Raw genomic sequence first — 14,269 nt, 5'->3', positions numbered from 1 at the left:
TTAATATAAATGTAAACGGTAAGCCTTAGTACACATTAAGTATGACTCTGGCTGTTCATGTTCCATGGCCATGAGATGTAAACCTGAAGTTATATAAGTTCATGGGGATATGTCTGGTAGTCTTGAAAGTTTTTTTTTAAAGGAGGATACTAGGATATAATAAACTTCATAAAACTTGGTATCTGTTTCTGACATGGAAAAAAAAAAAAAAAAAGCATGTTTCACTGTGAAAAGTATCAGCCAGGTTTTCTTTCTGTAGATTTTACTGGGAACAGTAAAGTAATGATTGCAACCTCATTGGGTGTTTATTTGTTTGTTTACTTTTATATCTAAGCCTGACATTTATAGAAATTGATCCATATTCTTTCTTTACTTGAGAACATGTACATTGAGGTAGAAACAGCTTATTTTGTAGGGGAGGCATGGAAAGACAATTTAATATTTATTATCCAGTTTATGGTCATAGAATTAAAAATTCTTTATGATTTTAATTTAATTTTGTAGGATTGACTGGATCCTTAATTTAACTTGATGGCTGTGAGTCCTGTATGTTTTTAAGAAACTTCCTAAAAATCAACATTGACATACTTTTAATGGAGTTTTGTTGTATTGAACTTACTATCTTGCCTGGCTGTTTTAGCAGCACGAAGTGAAATAGTTCCAAAACTGTTTTATTTTATGTTTATAATGTGTTATATATTATACTGGAAACAAAATTTACCAACTTTATTTGAAATTTATAAAAGTCGGTAATTGTAACTCGTAGTTGGCAGTCTTGCTCTCTTTTAAAATTGAATTCACTGATTCTTCCAGCATGGATTTACTGAGTGACTTCTCTGTGTCAGGCACTTATGAGTTAAACATGAATAGCATGTTGCTTCTGTTCTCAGTGAATTCACTAATTCGGGAGCAGGTGTTTAATAAAAAAGTAAAATAAAATGAGATAGGTATATCAGTGAACTATGAGTGCAGAATTTCATTTGCCAAAGTCCTCAGAGAGAGGTATATGTAAGTGGTTTTGGGTTCAAGAAGCAGAGTTTACAGGCACCTATAGTTGTTATTAGGTCATGGAAGCATACACTTAGTTCTTATCATTTGAATCATTGAATTAGGAAAAAATGACATTTATACAATATCAAATTTAAATCATAAGAACATATTCCCCCCTACCTCTCAACAGGGGTGAAAATAACCACTGCTATTTTTTCATTTTGAATGAGGTAGAGTTGACCCAGAATAAATCTTCATTTGCTTTGTTTTGTTATTTTGATAATTTTGTTATTTATTGTGTCCAGTAGGCAAACAGTATATAGGCAAAAAGATACACAGAACAAAAATTAGGGCAAAAACCAAATGCAGCTCTGTACCTTAATTTTTGTGTTCTGGCAAATTAAGCTGATTGACGTTGCTTATTTCAGCAGCTCTAAACACCTTTGTCCAGTTTTCAGAATTACAGAGATCTCTAGGTGCACAGTTTAGAACCACCACTGTAGGCAGTAGCAAGCCACCAAATGTTTTCAGGCACTGGAGTGACACTGTCAGAACTGCATTTTAGAAAGGCACTCTGGCAATGTTGTAATGCGAGGTTCAGAGGAGGGGAGGGGTGTGGAGGAGGCTCAGTGATCCTGGATGAGAGGGCTTCAATTCAGTCTGTATTACGAAAAGTCAGGACAAACCTGTGAGATGTTGCAGAGTTGGAATACAAAAGAATTAGAGATAATTTGAAAGAAAGGAGTCACTGATAATTCTATGGTTTCTAATGAAAATATGTCATATAAATGCATTTTAGACCATTCCAGATGGACTAGCCTGGGACAAGGATAAAAAGGCCAGAGTTCCAGTTCCAAATCACCTTTCAATTATTTGATAAATATAAAATATTAATAATAATATTTACTCTTATAAAGGTGTTGTTATGGTCAACGAAGGGATGGGTTTCTGTAAAAACTGTAAACATCCACCCTATACAGAAACTAACTTGAATTTAAATTTTTAAAAAAGGGAAAAAAACCTGTAAAACAGTTTAAGCATCATCTGTATCTTTGTTTCTTATCTCAAAAGTACTGATTTTCAAATAATAGACTTCAGGGACTTAAGAATACCTATTCCGACAATGTGATTCTGATCATGATCATGTTGTAATATCTGCTGTGTAAGTCATTGATGTAATTAATTTGTTTTATCTTACTTTGTGAAATACCACTGATATAATTTAGTAGATCTTTAAAAAAACACCTAAGAGATAGGTAATTCTGTAATAATTTTATATTCTTTATATTGATGCCAGAGACACAGAAGTAGCCTGATTTTATTTTATTTTGATTTTAAAGATTTTACTTATTTATTTGAGAGAGAGAGAGAAAGAGAGAGAACACAAGCAGGGAGAGTGGGAGAGGGAGAAGCAGGCTTCCCACTGAGCAGGGAGCCTGACTTGGGGCTTGATTCCAGAATCCTGGGATCATGACCCCAGCCAAAGGCAGACACCCAATGACTGAGCCACCCAATTGCCCCAGATTAGTCTGATTTTAAAGTCCCCGTTTCCTTAGATAAAGAAAGATAATTTGATTGGGAGTCCTGGACATGCCATATATTACAGGACTGAAGCAATTAAATATGCAAAAGATGGACATCTGCGTCAGAGGAGTAAAAGCCTGAAATATAATTGGTAAAAGCAATGCTAGAGCCAGTTTAGAGAAAATGTCTTTACCTGCCCATCTGTTGAGTCCTTTATGTAAGTTAGAGCTTCATTAAGAAGACATTCTTAGTACCCTTTTGCTTTGTCTCTAGTTCCTCTTACTGAAACCATTTGAAAAGATGTTGTGACCTCTTAAAACACAAGTATACCATACCTGATGCCGAGGAGTTTTTTGTTTTACTTAACCATATTGAAAATCACCTCTTACTTCTCAACTTGAAGAATTGATAAATATATTACTGGAAGTATTTTCAGATATAACCATTCGGAGTAAAACTCTAATGCTAATTTGATGTTGCAAGCATTTTCTCAGATGTTGCAAGCATTTTTTTTTTTTTTTGGTGTTGTATTTTGGATCTGTGGATCAAATGAAGCAGACTTGTACAAACTCCGGAAATGATAATAATAGTAGACAAAGTATGATGTAAATGGAAATGGGAAAGAGACTTTGTCTCAGGGAGAAGAGAGTAGGAGAGCAGGATGTTTAGCAAGGAATCCCCACTCCCCTTCCAGCCCTGTAATCATAATAAATACACTCACCGGTGGTTGATAAACAGAGTTCTACATATGTGGCAAAAGAGTAAATGGTAGGGGAAGGGAAGAGAAATCTGCCTGAAACACTAAAGACTTATCACCTAATTTAAAGTGAAGGAAGTCAAAACCAAAATTTTGTGTTTTTAGAAAAACTTTTATTTTTTAGAGAGAGAGCATGATGGGGTGTCAGGTGGGTGGGGAAGGGACAGAGTAAGCAGGCTCCTCTCCTAGCAGCAGACCCACACAGGGCTACGATCTCCTGACCCCGCGATCACAACCTGAGCCTAAATTAAGAGTAAGATGCTTAAAGAACTCAGCCACCCAAGCACCCCAAATTTTGTGTTCATAACTGTCATGATATTTCCCACCTATATTAATTGAATGGGAATGATACAAACTTAAGGCATTTTGGTTTGTCAGAAATTGACTTATACTAGAATGTTCTTTACATTATGGAGGTAGAGATGTCATCTTCATTATTAGGTTGAGTCATAGATATTACCATTTTGAGTAAGTAAAACAGAAATAAAATATCAGCAAATTCCTATGATTTTCTTGAGTAGATTGGTTAAATGTGCAAAGTGAATGTACAGACAGTAATCTGATCTTAATGTGTAGTTCAGTAAAGGTAAATTCAAGAATCTAATATTAAAAAATTGTTTTGCTTTGGTCATAAGAAATCTCATGAATAGTATATGAAAAGATTATAGCAGAGGAGATTCATAATTTTTGTGTTAATGCTATTTTTTCTCATTTGAAAAAAATTACATACTATAATTACCTTTTCTAAAATAGGCACTTTTTTCAGTGTATTACTTTGCCAAAAACAAAGATAAACATTAGGAGACTAACAAATGTCATCTAGCCTTGAATATGATCCCAAAATAGACAGTAACTTGTTCTTTTGTCCGCTTCAGAGCTTCCCAAATTGTAAATTAAAGATAGGGCTTAGTGAATTGACTTGGGAAAGTTATATTTAGGGGAAAAAGAATGTTTCCTCCTTTTCTTCCAGGTAATTTGGCAGCAGCAGTATTTTTAAGTTGCTGACATTAACTGGCTTTGTTGGGGGGGGGTGTCAGACTTTGAATTTCTGAAGTAATCCCTGGGTATGTGAGAGGTTCCTCCCTAAACTCATTGAGTTTTCTTTGTTAAGTGGTAACAAGGGATCATTCAACAGAAACACAGCTTTGATATACAATAAAAAGGTGATCAGGAGCCATAGAACCTCTCTGTTTTACTGGGGATATAATTGTTTTCCTCTACCTTTGAAAGCATTATAGGAAAGTTGAGGAGAACCTTTGACACCATATGGAAAGGAATGAAAAACACAGAAGATGGTTAAAACATATATGTTTCAGACATGTACATTTCGGTTGGATTTAAAACTTTTTTATATATGAAAGTAATATTTTTTTATTGGGTATTTCTTGAGGCTCCCTTTGAGACTGACCATTCCTCTGAAACAACAACAAATAATAGAATATGTAAAACAACCATTTTCAAGTCACTGGATACCAGGGAATGAAGGACAGGGTTTCTGGGAGATGGGAAGCAAAGGAGGCAAAAGGCTTACAACTGCCTGTAGTTATTGCCTTGCAGGAGTCTGTGGGCCACGCTGCAGTAGCAGGGGTTGGGGGTGTGTGTGTGCAAGTGGAATACAGGGAAGATGGAACGGAGAGTCCAGTAAGACCAAGGAGGAGCACTTATCAGCAAACTATTATGAACTATTATTGTAAATAAAGTTTTACTCCAACAGCCTCGCCATTTCATTTCTCTGTTGTTTATGACTACTTTAAAATTATAACCACAAGTTTGAGTCATCATGACCCACAAAGCCCTGTTTACTGTCTGTTAACTCCTAACCTAGAATTTGCGGGATACACCATCAGAGAGAAGGGGTCTGTACAGAATGTGAGCTCTGAAGATCTGCAGAGAGTCCACAACACAGTATTGGTGGTTGTAGGAAACTGCCGGAAGCCAAGGAAATAACCATCAGAGAGTCCTAGAGGGCACAGAGCCTGGAGCTCATACATGGTCAGGAATCGTGACACTACAGCAGTTCTTATAATTGTATTCTGTGTGTTTAAGAAGTTAAATGGAGACATGGGAAATTTTAAAGATTCACATCAAAGTTCTGGATAAGAAAGCCTAAATCTGAAAGCTGCGCTTTGTATAAGATGAGTATAAATTAGGAATTACAGAGGAAAATATTAGTGAACTCGAAGATAGACCAAGAGAAATTATCCAAAGTGAAACACCAAAAAAACCAGTATTTTAAATAGCTTCACAGAGCTGTGGGATAATCCTATGCTTGAAATCAGAGTCTCTGAAGGAGGGGTGGTATGGCAAGCGAAGTGGCCCAAAAATGTCCAAATCTGATACAAACTATAAACTCACAGGTCCACAAAGGTCAATAAATCTCAAACACAGGGAACTTAAAGAAAACTCTACCAAGGTATATTGTAATCAAATTGCTCAAAATCATTTAAAAAGGGAAAAATCTTAAAAGCAGCAAGAGGGAAATAAAGACATTATATCCCAAGGCAAAAGTGATAGGAATGACAGATTTAGTACTGAAAGGAAGCACCTGTTAATCTAGATTTCTGTGCTCCTCCCCCATCCTTCAAAATGAAAGAACATTTTTTTCAGATATATGAAAGATTAAAAAATGATCAGCAATAGTCATGCTCTATATGGCATGTTAAAGGAAGTCCTTCAAGCAGAAGAAAAATGATACTAGATAGAAAGGAATGAAGAACACTGAAAATGGTTTAAAATATACAATATGGGAAGGGTTTTGGTAATGGTTTATGACTCTTTAAAATAAAATTTACTGGGGTGCCTGTGTGGCTCAGTCGGTTAAGTGTCTGTGTTTGGCTTAGGTCATGATCTCAGTGTCTTGGGATTGAGCCCCGCATTAGGCTCTCTGGTCAGTGGGAGCCTGCTTCTCCTCTCCTTCTGCCTGGCTCTCTGCCTACTTGTGATCTCTCTCTCTCTGTGTCAAATAAATAAAATTTTTAAAATAAAATTTACTCTTTGGGCTCTTGGGTGGCTCAGTCCGTTGAGCATCTGACTTTTGGTTTCAGCTCAGTCATGATCTCAGGGTCGTGGGATCCAGCCCCACATAAGCTGCTGTCCTCCCATGAAGGCTGTTTAAGATACCCTCCCTCTCCCTCCACCCCTTCCCAGCGTGCTGTCTCTCTTAAAATTAATTAATTAGTTGTTAATACAAAAACAGTATCCATTTATTGAGGTCTTTAAAATACACATATACATACATATACACATGAATGTGTGTATATATGTATATATATTGTGTGTGTGTATGTGTGCATAATGTATGTCAATAGTAGCATTAAGGCCAAGAGTATGGGAAATGGTACTATTGTAAGGTTTTGTTTTTGTTTTTTAATTTATTTGAGACAGAGAGAGAGAAACAGACCCCCTGCTCAGCAGGGAGCAGGAGACTCCCCACTGAGGGAGAAGCAGATTCTGCTAAGCAGGGAGTCTGATGTGGAACTCAGTCCCAGGACTCTGAGATCATGACCTGAGATGTTTCTGAGCCACCCAGGTGCCCTTTTTTAAGGTTTTTAGAATGTATATGAGTGGTATAACATGACTTGAAGGTAAACTGTGATGTGTATAACAAAATATATGTGATGTATGTAATGAAACCAAAAGCAACCAACACAAAGAAAGGAAATAAAAAGAAAACAAATAAGCAAGATGATGTAACCCTGAGCGTATCAGCACTCATATTAGTTATAAATAGTCTGAACATCCAAGAAAAAATCGCCTGGGTGGCTCAGTGGGTTAAGCCGCTGCCTTTGGCTCGGGTCATGATCTCAGGGTCCTAGGATCGAGTCCCGCATCGGGCTCTCTGCTCAGCGGGGAGCCTGCTTCCTCCTCTCTCTCTCTCTGCCTGCCTCTCTGCCTACTTGTGATCTCTCTCTGTCAAATAAATAAATAAAATCTTTAAAAAAAAAAAGATTGTCAAATTGGATTAAAAAAAAACCAACTATATTGACGCTTAGGAGAAACATACTTTAAATCCTGAGTTACTACATTAATATCAAACTACTTAGAATATTCTACAACGGTAGAATACACATTCTTTTCAAGTGCACAGCAAACAGTGACAAGGATAGACCATCTTCTGGGCCATCAAACATGTCTTAATAAATTGAAGAGCTCTCAAGTCATACAATGTATATATTCTTTGGCCACAATGGAATCAAATAAGAAATGAATAATAGATCTTTGGAAAATCCACAAATATTTGGAAACTAAACAACATACTTCTAAATAATACATGGTTCACAGAGGAAATCAAAAGGGAAATTAGAAATTATTTTGAACTGAATGAAAATGACAACAGAACAGAGCCATATCTTAGAATACTATTCAGGGAAAAAAGGTGGATTGCAGTATAAATACATGCAACAAATTGGAATCTCAAGGGCATTATGCCAAATGAAAAGGCCAATCTCAAAGGTTTGCTTAAAAACACCAAGAGCAGAAAGGATTCCATTTATATAACATTCTCAAAATGACAAAGTTAGAGAGGTGAACGACAAATTAGTTTTGACCAGGGTTTAGAGACAGAATGGAAGGGAAGGTGTTGGATGTGATTATAAAGGGTTAGGTAGATCTTTGTGGTGAAGACATAGCTCCATATCCTGATTATAGTTGAGGTTCCACAAATAAACATGCTACAAAATTGGATAGGACTCCATACAAACACACAAACAACACACATACACACCCTCACACAAATGAGTGTATATAAAACTATGTATATAAAACTGGTGAGTGAATAAAGTCTTGGATTGTACCAATGGTAATTTCATCGTTTTGAAACTAGGTGAAGGCTATACAAGACTGTGCTGTACTATTTTGTAACTTCTTATGAATCTGTAATCATTTCAGAATAAAAACTTTAAAGAAAAATAGAAAAATATGTGGCATGGCACTACCTCAGTACTCAAGAGTAATTTTATAGGACTAAATAATACCTAATGTTATGAAAGCAATGAACTCAGCTTCCACATTCAGAAACTCGAAAAGGTAGAGCAAATTAAAGCAAAAGGAAGGACATTATAGAGATCAGGGTAGAAATAAAAACATATAAACAATAGATAAAATAGAAGTAATATAGAAAAACAAAAAAATCAGTAAAACTATAGTGTCTTGGTGGTTTTTTCCTGCTGTGATTTGTGGGAATCTTGGACTTGTGGATTTATTTTTTCCTGAAATTTGAACATTTTTATGCAGTTACATGTTCAAATATTGTTTTCTGTCACTCCCCTTTTCTCCTTTTGTGACTCCAGTTATATGTATATGGACCACCTGATATTTTCCCAGCTTACTGTTCAATTTTTAAAATTTTTTGTTCGATCTTTAAAATACTTTTCTCTCTGATTTTGTTTAATTTGTATTTCTGTATGTTTAAATGCATCAAGTTTTCTACTTTGCCTAATCTGCTGTTAAATTTATTAAGCATTTTTTTCATTTCAGATATCCTATTTTTCATCCCTAGAAGTCCCAGTTGCGTCTTTTTTATGTCTTTCATTTCTTTCCTTATCATGTACGTGTTTGAACACATGGAGCATTTATTTTATAATAACTGTTTTAGAATCCCCATGTTCTAATGACTTTTACCACTATGATGTTTCTTGGAGGTTTTTCTGTTGATTGATGTTTTTTTCTAGGTCTGGTTTGCATTTTTCTGCTTCTTTATATACCTAATGATTTTTGATTGGATGCTAGACATTTTCAGTTTCATGTTGTTAAGTGGTGGATTGTTCTTTACTCCAAAGAAGCATTCATATTACTTGGAATAAATTTGATTCTTGCCATGCTTATTCTTAAGCCTTGCTATGGAGGGTTCAAAGTAGGCTTTTCCTTAGGCCTAATTTAGTTATTTTAGAAGATAATGTAAATCTAGTCTCTCTTATATAGCTCGTAGTGGAAATGTAAGATCATAACTATTTTTAAACCTCAGATGCTTAAATCCTACGTATTACCTTTACCTTGCATTATACCAGCTATGCACTTTTACTTTTGGCACTTATTACTTTTGTCTCTAACATAAAGACAAGTAAGAAACATAACATGCGAGTTTCTGTAGCACATTGTGATATGTGCTATGTTAATAGCTTGAATTAATTGATATAGAAATTCAAAGAAGGAAGAAGTTACTTATTAGTGAGGATGGAGAGAAGTGGCTAAGGAGGTTGCATCTGTGGGATTTGGGACTCTGTGAGGTGACTGAAGAAAAGTGAGGAGGAAGGGGGTGACTGGCTTGGGCAATAGGTTATGCGATTCATTGCAACACTAAGGGAACTATGTTGCCTAGTGTAGGACAGAGAATTGGTGATTGCAGTGTGGCTTCTGTTTCGGTGCATGTTATATATCCTGGCAGTTGTGTTCAGTAAGCTTTTAGAAATAATCTCCGAACTTCCATGTGTGTTTACAGATTTCAGTTCCCTTCTGGAGCTTTTTGGGGATGTAATTGGTAATTCAAGTACACTTTCTATGAAATAATCTTATCCCGGAAAAAAACATAGAAGTGATGAAGTTCCATTATGATACCCTAGACAGCATGACATGTAAGGACGCAGTATTAGTCACTCTAAAAGCTCCAACCAGAGCCTTACTTTAAAGTATTAGTGTTGGTTTGACAAAAATCTTGGTTTTATGATCCTGAAGAGAACTAAGTCATTCTGAGTTTCTTTTGAATAGCTGGGCTCTCTACCGGTATATCTGTTTTTAAAAGATGTTATTCCTTTACTAATCTCTTAGACTTCACTAGCACTTTTTAGTCTTTACATATAATGAAGTAGAGAGTAACTAAAGCTGGTATTGAGATTTATCTTACCTATCAAGTATGAAAATAAGATGTCAACAATGCACTTAAGGTTGGAGTCTAGAGATTTTGATTGCTAACAAAGTTTTGTACTGCTCTCCTACCAGCAGTAACCATGAGAATATAAATTGCAAATCTTTTCCTTGTAATATAAAGTCACACTTTTGAGTTTAGAATGAACTATTTGAGGATATTTTACTATTCTGTTGTTTTGTTGGTTTTACAGTACAACGGTGATAATATTTTGAATGTATTGGTACAAAGAGGAAAAAAAATTGTTGGTCTTATCTACCATGGTCATTGTCAGTGCCCCGGAAAAGCAATTAAATATGCAGCACTTCTCTGGGCTGCTCTTTTTCGAATGTCACATTAGATTTAACTTAACATCCTGGATTGCATCGCTATTGTGGTATGTACTGAGTATGATGGAGGTACTCAACAATATTTCCTTGCATTGTCCATAATAAATATTTGCCCAAGTGTGGGTAGGGTGGAAGGGGAAGAAAGAAATGTTTTTCTCTTGTAGAGGAAACTTGTAATGCAGGACTTATTTAAAGAGTATTTATAGTCCATTGTTGGTCATTGGGTGTGTCATACTCCTCCATCCAGGTCTGAATATCTGAGTTAGTTAAGAAACCACTTCAGATTGAATTATATTTGATTATTTCTCTTAGTTATACTTAATTTTATTAACTGACACGTCCATCCATAGCAAGATAGTTTTAGTGAAATGAATGGTATTTTTCTTCAGGAGGCTAAAAGTTTAAGACGTGTTAACCGTGAATTTAGCCGTATATGTGTTGTATAACTTGAGGAACATTATAAATTTAAATACCTTTTCTTCAATGAAAAGATGTTGAATGGTTAAATGAAAGTACCACCAGCAATCGGCAAACTTTACAAATGATGGATTGAAAAGTTTGGATTAGATTACCCTTTTCCCTTCTTCCTTTTTTTTTGTCTGTGGGAGCCATACTTCTTATTTATACCCAAATCTATTCATGGGTATTCACATCTATGGAATAGTTCATTGGTTTTTCTGTCCTTGCTGATTTATCGTTGAGATGTATCAACATCAGAAATCCTTTCTGTTACATTCTAATGACCTGTCTGCACCTTTCTGAAGTAAATCTTGACTTTTCTGTAATTTGCTTTAGCATTTACTATTTGTGGCAAAAAACAGTTTACATGTCAATCCACCTTCCTTTCTTAATTGTCCTTAAAATTCAAAAAGAAATAAAAGGAAAATTTTTATAAAGGACTGTTTTGTATTTTTAAATGTCTTTCTTTATTTTACACAATTGTAAGTGATGCTAGTATCTTCATGTTCTTTAAGTTGTTTTATGACTTGCTTTATTTCAGGTACAGGTGAGAGTATACATTCTTTTCTATGGATACCACCATCATTATTTCTTACTTGGCAGGTTGACTAGGATAGGACATGGATTCTGATAGATTAAAGAAAAATCATATATGGGTCATAAAGCCACTAGTCTATGCATATCTCTGTTTCTGATGTCACTTATTGTGTCCCACCTGAGTTTAAGGTTCATATATTGAGATACTGATATCCCTGAATGTACATTTTGTTATTGGATAGCAGGGATATAGGATGGAGGGAATGGGGTTATCTGTTTGCCCTTTTCTTCAAAAATAAAGAGCTAGAACAGAATGATCTGTGTCTGCTTACCTGCGATAATATAATGGGTTGATATTGGCAGGAGCTTGTGGTTTGATGTGCCATCACTTCCATCAGTAAGGTTAATTGCTAACAAATGACTAAATGGGAATTTAGGGGGAATGCTACAGCTGTCTGCTATGTTAGTGGTAACAGGAGTTCTGGCGCCATTTCAGGGTCGCTATTTGTGTCTGTCTATCAGAGTTAGAATACAGTTGTTTCTCTCAGTTTCAGCCTTCTCTATAGAATTTCTGTCAATTGTTTGACTCCATTAAGTGTGGAGAGGAAATAAAAGCCTGAATGACCAATCCACCAGGGGCTATGGATAGACCCTTTCTTTGTCCATACTCAGAGCATTGCATTAGGTCTCATTATCCATTTATAATAAGTGACCTTTGCCCCCTGGGTCATTGAAAAATATTCAGTGTGCTTTTCTGACACATAGGGCACCTTTCTCAGCAGACACATGAAACAATGGGACGTCTGGTAGTCTGGAGGCCTTGTACACATTGCAGGTTTTAAAATACACAGCCTTGTGCCAAATCACTTCGGCTTTTTTTTTTTTTTTTTTTTCCTCTGCTCTTGCATGGTTCATAAATGGCTAAGGGGAGTCTGATGTTGAAAGATGAATGTGGTGTTCCTTTTCTTTCTTGTAATTAAAAAAAATTTTCCCCATATTTTTTAGTTTTGTTTTCTAGAAAGTTTGCCTTTATCTCTGTTTTTATATTTTCTGTTAGAGAAATAGAGGTTTGGATGTAGTGCATGGAGAGGGCCATCATCTTTAGACAGTGTTTGCCAGTTATGCCCAGGAGCTGTGGGGGCTATCTGTGACATGTTAAAAACCTGTCTTCTAGTCCTCTGCTCTGCCAAACTAGTAGTGGTGAAATCTCCCCATGAAAAGTTTGGCTGGGGTGCCTGGGTGGCTTTGTCGGTTAAGTGTCCGACTCTTGATTTTGGCTCAGGTAATGATTTCAGGGTTGTAAGACTGAGCTTCACCTTGGGCTCTGCACTGGGTGTGAAACCTGCTTGAGATTCTCTCTCTCCTGTATCTGCCCCTCACCACCCCACACTCGCTTGCTCTCTCTTTAGGAAGAAAAAGAGGGAAAGAAGGATGAATGGGTAGGAAGGAAGGAAGGAAGAGTTTAGGAAGGATTTGACCATTTCTTGGTCATTATAGTCCAGATTTCTTCTGTGGTGTGAACTTGGACGCCCTGACAAAAAGCCTGGAACATCTGGTTGTTCTGTCTCTAGCTCCTGGAGTGTAGAAAGACCTGGAAAAAGATGGAGATAGCATAGCAGTGAGTAGATGAAATATATTTATAAAGTCAAATCCAGAGCTTCCCACTGCGGAAAGTGAAGGTCAGCCTTCCGAGAAGCTTCACTACCAGTAACTAACTGTGTGGCCTTAGTACAATGTCTGTGTTAAGTACTGGTAGATAGGTGTATTTGCCTGAAGAATGTTGGGATAGGAAAAAATAAAGGATTGAGACTACTTCCTTAGCAATCCATATGAAGAAGTTTTTGGAATAGTGGAAAATGTTTATAGAAATATTTTTAAGTTTAAAATCCATACATTTCATTAATAAAGCCTTGTTCCTCTTGTAGAACCATACTTAGTTTACATTTAGTGTCACATGTATCGGTTTGCAGACTTCGTTAAAAAAACATATGAGAGGGGTGCGTAGGTGGCTCAGTGGGTTAAGCCTCTGCCTTCGGCTCAGGTCATGATCTCAGGGTCCTGGGATTGAGCCCCACATCGGGCTCTCTCCTCAACAGGGACCCTGATCCCCCCACCGCCTGCCTCTCTGCCTATTTGTGATCTGTGTCTGTCAAATAAATAAATAAAATCTTAAAAAAAAAATAAAAACATATGAGATACACAGGGATTCAGAGAAACCCAGCTCATTACAAGGAATCAGCAGCCACACTGTCCAGGGGAACCCAGCTGTCTTTATTCCAGCAAAATAGTTTTCCTGTTAATTGATGTGCTATATAGCATGCTCTTAGATATTGGGACATAGAGGTGTTAGCTCCAGAGAATGACCTTTGAGTTCCAGTACAGATTTTTCTCTCCAAACCAGCTATGGAAAACCACATATGGTTGACCCTTGAACAACATGGGTTTAAACTGCGTGGGTCTACTTATATGTAAAATTTTTTATAGTATAATACTGTAAACATATTTTTTCTTCCTTATGATTTTCTAAATACTTTTTCTAGCTAATTTTATTGTGAGAATACAGTATATAATACATATACAAAATATGTTTTGACTATTGGTAAGCTTTCTGGTCACAGTAGGCAATTAGTAGTAAATTTTGGGGTAATCAAAAGTTATGCATGGATTTTTGACTGGGGGGCTTTGGCACTCCAAACCCTGTTTTGCTCAAGGGTCAACTGTAGTTGTCAGAACCCTCTCCATGACAAGAATTAATATATTAACTGGATTATAGCACCATTTGACAAATTGCTTACTAAATACATCAAAATTGAT

At 36.2% G+C, this 14,269-nt stretch overlaps 1 protein-coding gene across 8 annotated transcripts in view; it reads left to right on the top strand.

The window, feature by feature from the left end:
• BCAS3 (BCAS3 microtubule associated cell migration factor) overlaps positions 1 to 14,269 on the top strand; it is a 592,158-nt gene that overhangs the window by 297,359 nt on the left and 280,530 nt on the right. The gene's annotated exons all lie outside the window — the stretch shown is intronic.

Source organism: Mustela nigripes, chromosome 16 (assembly GCF_022355385.1).
Source record: "Mustela nigripes isolate SB6536 chromosome 16, MUSNIG.SB6536, whole genome shotgun sequence".
Taxonomy (NCBI): Eukaryota; Metazoa; Chordata; class Mammalia; order Carnivora; family Mustelidae; genus Mustela; species Mustela nigripes.
The sequence above is the reverse complement of the archived record's forward strand: the minus strand, read 5'-3'. Positions and strand labels throughout refer to the sequence as shown.